The sequence below is a fragment of the Aquarana catesbeiana genome, linkage group LG09 (assembly GCF_042186555.1).
Source record: "Aquarana catesbeiana isolate 2022-GZ linkage group LG09, ASM4218655v1, whole genome shotgun sequence".
In the NCBI taxonomy this organism is placed as follows: Eukaryota; Metazoa; Chordata; class Amphibia; order Anura; family Ranidae; genus Aquarana; species Aquarana catesbeiana.
This window is the reverse complement of record NC_133332.1, coordinates 209,993,643-210,008,492: the sequence shown is the minus strand read 5'-3', so window position 1 is coordinate 210,008,492 and position 14,850 is coordinate 209,993,643.

Genomic DNA, 14,850 nt, shown 5'->3' with positions numbered 1-14,850 from the left:
TACACGTCACCCCATTCACTCTCACATTTTTTCTAGATACCCCTCAAGATGTCTCCAAATCACCCACACAATCCATATTAGGGACCCCCACCCTTTGGAATTCTGTCCACCCCCGGTGTTGTCATGTGGGGGGGTCCCACTTGTCGCCGGCACAGCTCCCGGAAAAGATGCCCCTATGGGGAGCCACCAGCCCTCACCATTGTGCTCTTACTGCATGGTAGTTGTGAGTATTTTTATGGCTAGGGGTTATTCCCAAGTTATATACATTTTTATATTTGTTTCCTATTTTTTACAAGCATTGACCTTGAAATTTATTATGTGTTTTATTTTCAGCTAATACACATTGTCGCTCCTGAAGTGTGGATATGAATACTCCACGAAACGCGTAGAGCTTTTGTATATACAATGTGTAGTACCAATGTAATACAGATATATTTATTATAGATGAACCACTAACCCTTGTACATGCAATGTGTAACACCGATATAATATAAATATATGTAATAAATTATGAATTTTTGTGACCCATGTACCTATCTGTATGGAATATTTATCATGTTTTATACTGTACAATACATATCCCCTTTTTTGACCCTTCACTATCGACTGCGCGCTTCATTTAAAGTCCCGCCTTCTCCCCTTTATCGCAATATTTTTTTTACTTTCTGCTATAAAACAAACAAAAAAAAACCAAAAAGAAGTCTAATTTCTTTGTAAATTTAGGTCAATACGTATTCTGCTACATATTTTTGGTTAAAAAAAAATCCCAATAGGCGTCTATTGGTTTTCACAAAAGTTATAGCATCTACAAACTATGGAATATTTTTATTCATATATTTAACTAGTAATGGTGGTGATCAGCGATATTGCAGTGGACATTCTGACACTGACACTTTGAGAACCAGTGATACTAATACAGTGATCAGTGCTGATAATATGCACCGCCACTGTAATAATGACACTGGCTGGGATGGGGTTAACATCAGGGGCGATCAAAGGGTTAACTGTGTGCCTAACCAGTGTTTTTGTATACTGTGTGAGGTGAACTTACTAGGGGAAATGATGAAGTACACAAACTCCTCTCCTCCCTCCCATGTCAGAACTGAGATCTGTCTTGTTTACATAGGCAGATCACAGTTCTGTGTCTCTGCCTGACAAATGGCGAGTACCCGCATCCGCCGATCGGCTTTCGCTGTAAGCAATCACAGTGGAAGCGAGCTGCCGGTGGCATGCTGCCCCCTACACGGATGTGCCGGCTGCCACACAGCTGCCGCCCTCTAGCATAGCAGTAAACCTGCTATAGAGCAGCCGGCAAGCTGTGAAGGTAAGCATGTCTTTGTGTGCAGAACAGCATATTTAATTGAACATTTTTTTAATGATTCTTTGTCCAGAGGTTTATGTGCATCTGTCACTTGTGGCCCAGTAATTAGGAGTATTTTGTAGGTACAGGGACCGTAGCAATGGTGTGCAGTGAACAATGTGACTAAGCAAGTTTTGTTTAACCATACCTCTTTAAGCCTCTCCCACTGTTAGGTCAAACTCAAAGGGGCCACGCATCGAAACATATAACAATGCCCATTTATGCCACGTGACATCACAGCCATCTTGTGGGCCTGCAACACTTCCTTACTGTCCACAGTGGTTCTCATTCATGTGATATACAGTCTACAGCTTCTGTTGGATCTTCCTGGTGCTTTCCTGGTTCACTTCCTAGTTCAAAGCACCTTACAGCACGTCCACCCAGAGGGGCTTGCTCAGCATTGACTGCCTGAAAGGTTGCCACCTTCTGGAGACTTATCAATACACTTTTTAATATCTTGTAAATGTGAATGCATATTTATTGTTGTTCAGGGGTACACTGGAAAAAATAACACTCTGCAGAGCTATAGAGAGGTCTATAATAGAATAATCTACAGAATATATCTATCCATCTGTTTGCCTGGAAAAACGATACATGCTTGGACTTGTAGTCCAACTACAGTCAAATAATTTTTTCTTTTTTAAACCAGCATAGCACTAAAATTCAATAACAGATTCTCTCAGCGTGTCTAAATTATTGATGGTTGGGAAAAGATTTCATATTTAACTGTAAAACTATTAATTACACTGCAGAATAACCTCACAATCCCGACTTGTCTCGCCAGTTCAATTATTTAGCGATGTACCATATTTTAACTGAATGCCAATGAAGACATTAACACAAGCATCCTGGCATTAAATGCCATTTGTCACGGAGTGAAATTAAACAAAAATGACAAAAAGAATGGTGATGTATTTTGCAGATATGAAATGTAGCAATGCGCTGATGAGCAATTGATGGGATGTAAATGGTCACATTTCTGCAGCTGCAAGGAGTAGTAAAGAAACAACATGAAAAGAAAAAAAAAAAAAAAAGAAGAAGAAGAAAAGGGGGACAACAGTAGCAGATTCATAAATTGTAAGACAAGACAAAATAATGTAAATTGCTCATAGCAACTAATTATTATTATTATTATTATACAGGATTTATATAGCGCCAACAGTTTGCGCAGCGCTTTACAACATGGGGGCAGACAGTACACTTACAATACAAATCAATACAGGCTAATCAACTAATCAGGCTAGCACCCATCATCTATCTTATCCCCAGACAAAAGAGAGCAGTAAAATGATTGCTTGCTATGGACAACACAGCTGCTTTCCTTTGCAAAATATAGCATAATAATAATAATAATAATATAAAATTAGACGGTAAGCACTTCTGGTACGAAAACCAATTTGTTCAGTGTTTTCTGTAGAGCATTGTATGTCAAAACATTATAAATGAATGAAAATAAATGAATAAATGAAAAATAAGGATCATACAATAATAATAATAATAATAATAATAAATTACTGGGAACATTAGCGTGTAAGCCCCTCTGGTGCAGAGATCGATGCTCAGTGTTCACTGTAGAGCACTGTGGGCTAAACAAAGCAAAATAAAATAATACTACTACATTAGAACGTAGGTTCTTCTGATGTACAGACCAATTTGTTCACTGTGTAAGCTAAATATTTAGCTATGTCAGAGCTAAATAATAATAATTATATATAAAAAAGGACATTAGAATGTAAGCTCCTCTGGTGTGGAGACTAATTTGTTCACTGTGAGAGCTAAACAAAAGTAGTAAAAAAAAAAAAAAAAAATGTAGCTAGGTCAAAGCTGAATAAAAATATTATTATTAGCAATGTGGGGCATTAGTTCTGGTGTGTTTTCTGTACTGCACTGTGGAATAGGTCATATCGTTATTAAATAATAATAATAATAATAATAATAATATTAAAATGACTGTGGTGGAAATATTAGAGTGAAAGCTCCTCTGGTGTGCAGACTGATGTCATTGGTTCCGTGTTTTTGGTACAGCACTATGGAAAATGTCAGAGTGACAGCAAGGTCCATAAATATTGGGACATCGACACAATTCTAATCTTTTTGGCTCTATACACCACCACAATGGAATTGAAATGAAACGAACAAGATGTGCTTTAACTGCAGACTTTCAGCTTTAATTTGAGGGTATTTACATCCAAAGCAGGTGAACGGTGTAGGGACTACAACAGTTTGGTTATGTGCCTCCCACTTTTTAAGGGACCAAAAGTAATGGGACAATTGGTTACTCAGCTGTTCCATGGCCAGGTGTGTGTTATTCCCTCATTATCCCATTTACAAGGAGCAGATAAAAGGTCCAGAGTTCATTTCAAGTGTGCTATTTAGGGCTGCAACTAACGATTATTTTCATAATCGATTAGTTGGCCGATTATTGTTTCGATTAATCGATTAATCGGTTAATAAGCTTAAAAAAAAAAAAGTGTGGTGTATAATTTAGTTAATATGTAAAGTTTAAAAAAAAGCAATTTATTGTTAAATATCTCTATGCAGTGGTAAATGTAAATAACTATATGGTTAGGGAGCAAAATATCTAATCAACTCTGAGAATAACAGACAGAAGAGATATACTATTAGAGGAGAGATATACTGTATATGCTATTGGAGGATATATACTATTAAAGGGTGAATCTGGTAAATTACATCAGACTCAGAGATCAATTTTTTTTTATTTAAAAAACAAACAATGTCTTCCTTAAAAAAAAAAAAAAAAAATGGCATTTTAAGAACGTTAGTTCGATTTTCTAATCGTTAGTGGGGTCAAATCGATGTTCATTTTCAACCATGGTGACAATTTGGAAATAGGAAACTTCTTGGTCAAAGGAATTTTCCGACGGTGTGTGTGGTTTTCCTTCATTTTAAAAACAATGTTAAAAACAAGTGAAAATTTCAAACATTCTTTCATTCAGCGAATGTACAAAGATTTTTCGTATAAATATTCTCATCTGAAAATTGATCCGTGTGGCCAGCATAAGGCTCGCTACACACCTATGCAGTTTGCTTTTGGTCTATTTCTGCAGTGCTTTTTGCTGTGCATTTTGATTTTTGCACACGTGATTTTGCTGCGATTTGCGTTTTTGCATTTTTTTTTGGCCAACTTGTTGTTGGGCAGATTAAAAAACACAAATTTCTGCAAAAACGCATTACATGCTTTTCTGCAGCTTCTCCATTGAAGTATATTGAACCAAAAAAGCATCGTTTTGCGTTAAAAAAAGTCCCTGACCCTTTCCAAATACGCAGCGGCTAAAAAAAGCATAGATGTGAACGCGTCCCATAGGAAATCATGTAAATGAACTGTAGTGCAACCAGGTCTAAGACGTTTAGTAACATAATGGGGTTAAAAAAAAAAACTAAACTTAGCCCTTTATAGTACAAAAAAAAAAACCAGATAATCACTACTGTAAGGGGTTCATTTTTTTACTGTAGAACTGTGGAAGTAACATTTACAGTAGCGATTATTTGCTCTTTTTGTACTATAAAGGGCTCATTTTAGTTTTTCTTAACCCCATTGTTACTGGCCGATTAATCGATTATGAAAATAGTAATCGATTAATTTCATAATCGATTAGTTGTCGATTAATCGATTAGTTGTTTCAGCCCTAGTGCTATTTGCATTTGGAATCTGTTGCTGTCAACTCTCAATATGAGATCCAAAGAGCTGTCACTATCAGTGAAGCAAGCCATCATTAGGCTGAAAAAACAAAACAAACCCATCAGAGAGATAGCAAAAACATTAGGTGTGGCCAAATCAACTGTTTGGAACATCCTTAAAAAGAAAGAATGCACCAGTGAGCTCAGCAACACCAAAAGACCAGGAAGACCACGGAAAACAACTGTGGTGGATGACCAAATAATTCTTTCCCTGGTGAAGAAAACACCCTTCACAACAGTTGGCCAGATCAAGAACACTCTCCAGGAGCTGGGTGTATGTGTGTTAAAGTCAACAATCAAGAGAAGACTTCACCAGAGTGAATAAGGAGGGTTCACCACAAGATGTAAACCATTGGTGAGCCTCAAAAACAGGAAGGCCAGATTCGAGTTTGCCAAACAACATTAAAAAAAGCCTTTGCAGTTCTGGAACAACATCCTATGGATAGATGAGACCAAGATCAACTTGTACCAGAGTGATGGGAAAAGAAGACTATGGAGAAGGAAAGGAACTGCTCATGATCCAAAGCATACCACCTCATCAATGAAGCATGGTGGTGGTAGTGTCATGGCGTGGGCATGTATGGCTGCCAATGCAACTGGTTCTCTTGTATTTATTGATGACGTGACTGCTGACAAAAGCAGCAGGATGAATTCTGAAGTGTTTTGGGCAATATTATTTGCTCATATTCAGCAAAATGCTTCAGAACTCATTGGACGGCGCTTCACAGTGCAGATGGACAATGACCCGCAGCATACTGCGAAAGCAACCAGAGTTTTTTAAAGGAAAGAAGTGGAATATTATGCAATGGCCAAGTCAATCACCTGACCTGAATCCGATTGAGCATGTATTTCACTTGCTGAAGGCAAAACTGAAGGGAAAATGCCCCAAGTACAAGCAGGAACTGAAGACAGTTGCAGTAGAGTCCTGGCAGAGCATCACCAGGGATGAAACCCAGCATCTGGTGATGTCTATGCGTTCCAGACTTCAGGCTGTAATTGACTGCAAAGGATTTGCAACCAAGTATTAACCACTTGAGCCCCGGACCATTATGCTGCCTAAGGACCAGAGGTCTTTTTCCAATTTGGCACTGCGTCGCTTTAACTTTTAATTGCGCGATCATGCAATGCTGTACCCAAACAAAATTTGCATCCTTTTCTTCCCACAAATAGAGCTTTCTTTTGATGGTATTTGATCACCTCTGCAGTTTTTATTTTTTGCGCTACAAACGGAAAAAGACCGAAAATTTTGAAAAAAAATGATATTTTCTACTTTTTGTTATAAAAAAAATCCAATAAACTCAATTTTAGTCATACATTTAGGCCAAAATGTATTCGGCCACATGTCTTTGGTAAAAAAAATGTCAATAAGCGTATATTTATTGGTTTGCGCAAAAGTTATAGCGTCTACAAACTAGGGTACATTTTCTGGAATTTACACAGCTTTTAGTTTATGACTGCCTATGTCATTTCTTGAGGTGCTAAAATGGCAGGGCAGTACAAAACCCCCACAAATGACCCCATTTTGGAAAGTAGACACCCCAAGGAAATTGCTGAGAGGCATGTTGAACCCATTGAATATTTATTTTTTTTGTCCCAAGTGATTGAATAATGACAAAAAAAAAAAAAAATATATATATTTACAAAAAGATGTCACTAAATGATATATTGCTCACACAGGCCATGGGCCTATGTGGAATTGCACCCCAAAATACATTCAGCTGCTTCTCCTGAGTACGGGGATACCACATGTGTGGGACTTTTTGGGAGCCTAGCTGCGTACGGGGCCCCGAAAACCAATCACCGCCTTCAGGATTTCTAAGGGCGTGAATTTTTGATTTTACTCTTCACTGCCTATCACCGTTTCGGAGGCCATGGGATGCCCAGGTGGCACAAAACCCCCCCAAATGACCCCATTTTGGAAAGTAGACACCCCAAGCTATTTGCTGAGAGGCATGGTGAGTATTTTGCAGCTCTCATTTGTTTTTGAAAATGAAGAAAGACAAGAAAAAACATTTTTTTTTTTTCTTTTTTCAAATTTCAAAACTTTGTGACAAAAAGTGAGGTCTGCAAAATACTCACTATACCTCTCAGCAAATAGCTTTGGGTGTCAACTTTCCAAAATGGGGTCATTTGGGGGGGTTTTGTGCCACCTGGGCTTTCCATGGCCTCCGAAACGGTGATAGGCAGTGAAGAGTGAAATCAAAAATTCACGCCCTTAGAAAGCCTGAAGGCGGTGCTTGGTTTTCGGGGTCCCGTACGCGGCTAGGCTCCCAAAAAGTCTCACACATGTGGTATCCCCGTACTCAGGAGAAGCAGCTAAATGTATTTTGGGGTGTAATTTCACATATTCCCATGGCATGTTTGAGCAATATATCATTTAGTGACAACTTTGTGCAAAAAAAAAAAAAAAAAATGTATCTCTTTCCCGCAACTTGTGTCGCAATATAAAATATTCCATGGACTCGACATGCCTCTCAGAAAATAGCTTGGGGTGTCTACTTTCCAAAATGGGGTCATTTGGGGGGGTTTTGAACTGTCCTGGCATTTTATGCACAACATTTAGAAGCGTATGTCACACATCACCCACTCTTCTAACCACTTGAAGACAAAGCCCTTTCTGACACTTATTGTTTACATGAAAAAGTTATTTTTTTTTTGCAAGAAAATAACTTTGAACCCCCAAACATTATATATTTTTTTAAAGCAAATGCCCTACAGATTAAAATGGTGGGTGTTTCATTTTTTTTTTTTCGCACAGTATTTGCGCAGCGATTTTTCAAACGCATTTTTTGGGGAAAAAACACACTTTTTTAAATTTTAATGCACTAAAACACACTATATTGCCCAAATGTTTCATGAAATAAAAAAGATAATCTTAGGCCGAGTACATGGATACCAAACATGACATGCTTTACAATTGCGCACAAACGTGCAGTGGCAACAAAATAAATACATTTTTAAAAGCCTTTAAAAGCCTTTACAGGTTACCACTTTAGATTTACAGAGGAGGTCTACTGCTAAAATTACTGCCCTCGATCTGACCTTCGCGGTGATACCTCACATGCATGGTGCAATTGCTGTTTATGTTTGACGACAGACCACCGCTTGCGTTCGCCTTAGCGCAAGAGCAGGGGGCGACAGGGGTGCTTTTTTTTTTTTCTTTTTTTTTTTTTTCTTTATTATTTTTTTGCTTTTTTATCTTATTTTTAAACTGTTCCTTTCATTTTTTTTTTTTTTTTATCATTTTTATTGTTATCTCGGGGAATGTAAATATCCCCTATGATAGCAATAGGTAGTGACAGGTACTCTTTTTTGAAAAAATTGGGGTCTATTAGACCCTAGATCTCTCCTCTGCCCTCAAAGCATCTGACCACACCAAGATCGGTGTGATAAAATGCTTCCCCAATTTCCCAATGGCGCTATTTACATCCGGCGAAATCTAAGTCATAAAATGCTCGTAGCTTCCGGTTTCTTAGGCCATAGAGATGTTTGGAGCCACTCTGGTCTCTGATCAGCTCTATGGTCAGCTGGCTGAATCACCGGCTGCATTCTCAGGTTCCCTGTTGAGACAGGAGAGCCAGAGAAAAACACGGAAGACGGTGGGGGGGGGGCATTCCCTCCCACGGCTTGTAAAGGCAGTCTAGAGGCTAATTAGCCGCTAGGATTGCTTTTACATGAAAGCCGACCGCTGGCTGAAAAGAATGATACCAAGATGATACCTAAACCTGCAGGCATCATTCTGGTATAACCACTCAAAGTCGTGAATGGCGTACCTGAAGACAAAAAAATGGTTAACAATAAAGCACAGTAAACGGTAAAGTATAAATAATTACATACCTGAAAAACAAACATGATAAAACATAATAACAATAAAACATTGCAGAATAGAATACAGTAAAAAAGAGCAGAACAATAGAGAGAGAGAATAGAGAGAGAGAACAATAAAACGACAACAATTTTTTTTTATTTTATATATATTTTTTTTTTTACACTTTTTTTGTAACCAACTTTTATAACGGTAACCGGTTCCAGGTTCGGGTCTCTCAAAATGCGATGGCATCTTGGGAGACCCTGTGAAAGTGTGCCTAGTCTGTGGAATGCTGTACCCTACGCTAATACTCAACTAGTGAATGGTAGCGTTCAAAACATTCACCAATGCAAAGACCAGGATTGTCAGGACAGGAGGGACAATGATAGCGGGTGTCACGCCTATATCCGCGCTTGCTGCAGACACGACATCTTTTTTGGGGGGGTTCGTTGGGTAGGGGTACTCGGGAGGACATAAAGAAAATGCCTCTCATGCAGCCGACTGCATTTGGTTGGGGATGTGAATGGGGGAAGTACGGGCGCTGCAGAAGTGGTGGGTTCCCAATTAGGATTGGCGAATGCAGCAGGAAGGGCACTATGGGCACGACGGGCCTGTGTTTGTCTTCTTGGTGGCAGCGGGACACTACTTGTGCTTGCCACCTCACCAGCTTGAACTGCACTTATGGGACTCGCCACGTCACCAAGTGTTACTGCAGTGCTGGTTTGACTACGACCGGGGTGTACTAGGCCGCTGGTGCTTGCCAGTTCACCAAAACGCTACAAAAAAAACTGTTAGCGATTGCAGGGATCAGGCCTGACTCTGCGAACGCTGCAGTTATGCGTTTAGTGTTTTGTAAGTGACAGTGATCGATCGATACTGCACTTGGGTGGGCTGGGCTGGGCTGGGCGGAGGGGCAAAACGCAGGTGCTAGCAGGTATCTGGGCTGATCCCGCTAACACTGTGTTTTTGGGAACCCTAAACTGCTGGAGATGCTAGTATAGATCTGATCGGATCAGATATTGATCCGATCAGATACTATACCACTAAGGGAGGTGTATGGTGTGTGCGTGGGTGTTAGCGGTACTGGCGCTAACCTGACGCTGCCTGGGGCTGGTGCTTGCTAGTTCACCAAAACGCTACCAAAAAAACTGTGAGCGATCGCAGGGATCAGGCCTGACTCTGCGAACGCTGCAGTTATGCATTTAGTGTTTTGTAAGTGACAGTGATCGATCGATACTGCACTTGGGTGGGCTGGGCTGGGCCGGGCGGAGGGGCAAAACGCAGGTGCTAGCAGGTATCTGGGCTGATCCCGCTAACACTGCGTTTTTGGGAACCCTAAACTGCTGGGGACGCTAGTATAGATCTGATCGGATCAGATATTGATCCGATCAGATACTATACCACTAAGGGAGGTGTATGGTGCGTGCGTGGGTGTTAGCGGTACTGGCGCTAACCTGACGCTGCCTGGGGCTGGTGCTTGCCAGTTCACCAAAATGCTACCAAAAAAACTGTTAGCGATCGCAGGGATCAGGCCTGACTCTGCGAACGCTGCAGTTATGCGTTTAGTGCCTTGTAAGTGACAGTGATCGATCGATACTGCACTTGGGTGGGCTGGGCGGAGGGGAAAAACGCAGGTGCTAGCAGGTATCTGGGCTGATCCCGCTAACACTGCGTTTTTGGGAACCCTAAACTGCTGGGGACGCTAGTATAGATCTGATCGGATCAGATATTGATCCGTTCAGATACTATACCACTAAGGGAGGCGCATGCTGCGTGCGTGGGTGTTAGCGGTACTGGCGCTAATCTGACGCTGCCTGGGGCGACGCATATCACCGCCGGGCGATCGGGGGGCTAAACCTTTATTCGGTAATAAACGGCGGGTTCCCTGACACTATAAAAAATAAACTAACTAACCAGCGTCACCCGTAACGGTTATACGGTGATCAGTGGTGAAAGGGTTAACTAGGGGGCAATCAAGGGGTTAAAACATTTATTAGATAGTATATGGGGGTCCCTGTCGCTATAAAACGCTGACGGCGAACCTAAATATTTACCTCACTAACTAGCGTCACCAGCGACACTAATACAGCGATCAGAAAAATGATCGCTTAGCAACACTGGTGACAGGGAGTGATCAAGGGGTTAAAACTTTATTAGGGGGGGTTAGGGGGGTATCCTAGACCTAAAGGGGGGTAATACTCACTGTTCCAACACTGTAACTGTCAAAACTGACACCAATGCAGTAATCAGAAAAAAAAAAACAAAAAAAACAAAAAACTGCTGGTGTCAGTTTGTGACAGGGAGGGGGGGGGGTGATTGGGGGGGGGGGGGGTCGGGGGGGGCGATCGGGGGGGGGGGGGGATCGGGGTGTTTTGTATGCCTGGCATGTTCTACTGTGTTGTGTAGTGTTGGTGCACTCACATTGATGTCTTCTCTCCTCGGCGCTGCAACGGAATACCGAGCCGAGGAGAGATGACATCATTTCCTTTGCTGCTGTTTAGCATACAGCAGCAAAGGAAGTGATCTGATTGGCCGGCGGCGATCGCGAGGGGGGGGGCCACGAACGGATGGCCTCCCCCTCATCTCCGATCGCCGGGGGACCAAACGGGACCGCCTCGGGCGGCGGGGGGGGGGTCCGATCGGACCCCCCACCCGCGGGAGGCAAATCACGTACATGTACATGATTTTGCCTGCCCGTGCCGCCTTGCCGACGTACATCGGCGTGAGGCGGTCCTTAAGTGGTTAAAAAGTGAAAGTTTCATGGATGATTGTTAATCTGTCCCATTACTTTTGGTCCCTTAAAAAGTGGGAGTCACATATACAAACTGTTGTAATTCCTACACCGTTCACCTAGTTTGGATGTAAACCCCTCAAATTAAAGCTGAAAAACTGCAGTTAAAGCACATCTTGTTCGTTTAATTTCAAATCCATTGTGGTGCTGTATAGAGCCAAAAAGATTAGAATTGTGTCAATGTCCCAATATTTATGGACCTGGCTGTAATTGTATAATCATAATTATATGCGACTACGGTAGGGACTAGGCATTTGAATGTGAGGTCCTCTGGTACAAGGAATGATGTGAATGGTTCAGAATTGTGCAGCATATCAGTTTCAGTAACCAGTTCAAACACTTCCACTTTTACTTTTTTTTTTTTGAAAGTCAGTGAACGGAGGTGTTTAAGAAGAGTTTAAAAAGAATGAGAAAAGAATGAAGGATAGGAAGGAGGGGAAGGGGAGGAGGAGATTGAGAGATGAAAAGAGATAGACTTGGTGTGAATAGGTGACCTTCGCTTGGCATTCAGTTTTCTAGTTTTAGTGAAACAGTTTGGTCTCCACATGCCCCAGAATAGTGCAGGTGCATAGTACCCTCTGGTGGCAGCCTGATGCATCACCCAACTGGCAGTGAATGGGTGCTCATTGTTGCAGCCTATATGATGCTATATTATACTCTGCTGCTACATAAATATATACGCGCATTGTAGGGCTAGGAATAGTATCCACGCACAATGAAAGCGATCTGGGCATTTGGCACCCTGCAATAGACCGATTCATTCTGCCAGCTAAATTAAAATCCTATTGTGCTGCGTTGTTAATATTTTATGTCCTTGTTTTTCGAACAGTTATGGTGTGGCATTCTGCCCAATCTGAGTCAAACTTCACAGCCATCTGCGAAGCTTCAGAAATAGCACAACTAGGTGGATTTATCTCCCCTTCAACTCACCTTCTGGACCAAATCAGCAGGGTGAGGAGGGTGGATGAAAAAGGGACATAGGTGAAGCTTTGGAGGGAAAGGGGTGATCAGAGACATGAAAATGCAGTAGAGCCTTATTCCTGGGGGTCATGCGGATGGAGCCAGTCTTTTTTTTGGGGGGGCGGCAAACAATGCACCCACAACCAAACCCAATCCCCCCCCCCGGTCGGTTGTTCCATCCGCGGCAGATTTCTGGAGTGCATGACTAAGTTGTCCTGTGGACAGATTCTCCCACCTGAGCTGTGGATCTCTGCAGCTCCTCCAGAGTTACCATGGGCCTCTTGGCTGCTTCTCTGATTAATTCTCTCCTTGCCCGGCCTGTCAGTTTAGGTGGACGGCCATGTCTTGGTAGGTTTGAAGTTGTGCCATACTCTTTCCATTTTCGAATGATAGATTTAACAGAACTCCGTGAGATGTTCAAAGATTGGGATATTATTTTTTATAACCTAACCCCGCTTTAAAACTTCTCCACAACTTTTTCCCTGACCTGTCTGGTGTGTTCCTTGGCTTTCATGATGCTGTTTGTTCACTAAAGGTTCTCTAACAAACCTCTGAGGGCTTCACAGAACAGCTGTATTTATACTGAGATAAAAATTACAAACAGGTGGACTGTTTTTACTAATTAGATGACTTCTGAAGGTAATGGTTTCCACTAGATTTTAGTTAGGGATATCAGAATAAAAAGGGGGCTGAATACAAATGCACGCCACACTTTTCACATACCGGGATTTGTAAAAAAAATGTGAAACCATGTATCAATTTTCCTTCCACTTTAAATATGTGCCACATTTTGTTGATCTAACACATAAAATATATGTTTTTGGTTATAACATGACATAATGTGAAAAATTTCAAGGGGTATGAATACTTTTTCAAGGCACTGTACATTCGTTTTTCCATAGAGATGCATTGATTTCTGTTTTTCATCCATCAACACATGGATGAAAAATAGACAGACAATCCGCATGTGTGAAAAGGAGCCTTAAAGAGGAATTAAACCCTTCTATCCTTTACAGCCAAGGAAGCTGCTTCTGTTTGATCTGCAGTCCACCACACAGAACTGACAGTGTAGTGTGTGAGTCAGCACTCACTGATAGCAATAGGATAGGTCAAAGTGAATCAATGATAGTGAAGGAATCAAAATATACGCAAATAAATCAGATTAAGATTAAAAATAGTCCATACAATCCATGGCGGTAAGGGGATATCAGGGAAAGATTCTCAGGACAGATGGATTCACAGGTGAATGGGGATTGCATACACAATCGCCGGCAGTTTTGCAGCAGGAAATGGGAATTCCCTCAAACAGACAAAAATAGCAGAGGGAGGGTGCCAAGTCAGTGTGAATGTAAAATCAATTGCACTTTATTTCAAAAACACTTACATAGTAGTGTCTTGCAAGCTGCATACAGGGGTAATACGGAATGCCGTTCAAGCGGACAGCCATCATGATGGATGAGAAGACCACCGTAAAAGACAAGCTCAGACCCACCGCCCAGAGATAACACACCAGCGGTGTCTCCAGCACACACTCGCCACTGACAGGGCTAGCAGGAAACCGACACACAGATTGCGAAGGGGGCTTCAGGGCCTCAGATCACCCTGAAGACTAAGAAATCAGCATTTTAAAGCGCCTCTGAGCCCACTGCCCCTACATGTCTGTAACCCCACAAGGGGAGATCTCCTGCTCACTTCCTGTTATTTCACACCTGTACAGAAATGGAGAAAAATGGGGGGTGAGAGAGGGAATGCTACTGGAACAGGAAGACAGCACTAAAATCATTCTCAGAAATTCGAACCCTTTCCCACTCTACATATGTAGTAGGAAAAAAAAAAAAAAAGGAACCTTAAAGGTTTTAACCATTCTTACTCTATTCTTAACTAACATTTCAGCTGCCGTTAGGCTTGAAAGGGTTTGTTAACCCAACATTTCATATGCCTGGTAGGTATATGTTGTACCATGTACTTGTGTTAAAAAGTATCCTGTTCTCTTTGTATTGCTTCCTTTGTGCAAAACATCTGGTAATCCACCCAATCCCTCTGCTTTCCTATTAAAACTGACCACACTAAGCATTAAAAGGACACTAATCAATCACAGCAAAATAAAAATAAAAAATAAATCCAAAAAAAAAAAAAAAAAAAAAAAAAAAGAGAAAAAAAAATAAAGATCGATCTATCTATCTATCTATATACACACACATACATACATACATACATACATACATACATACA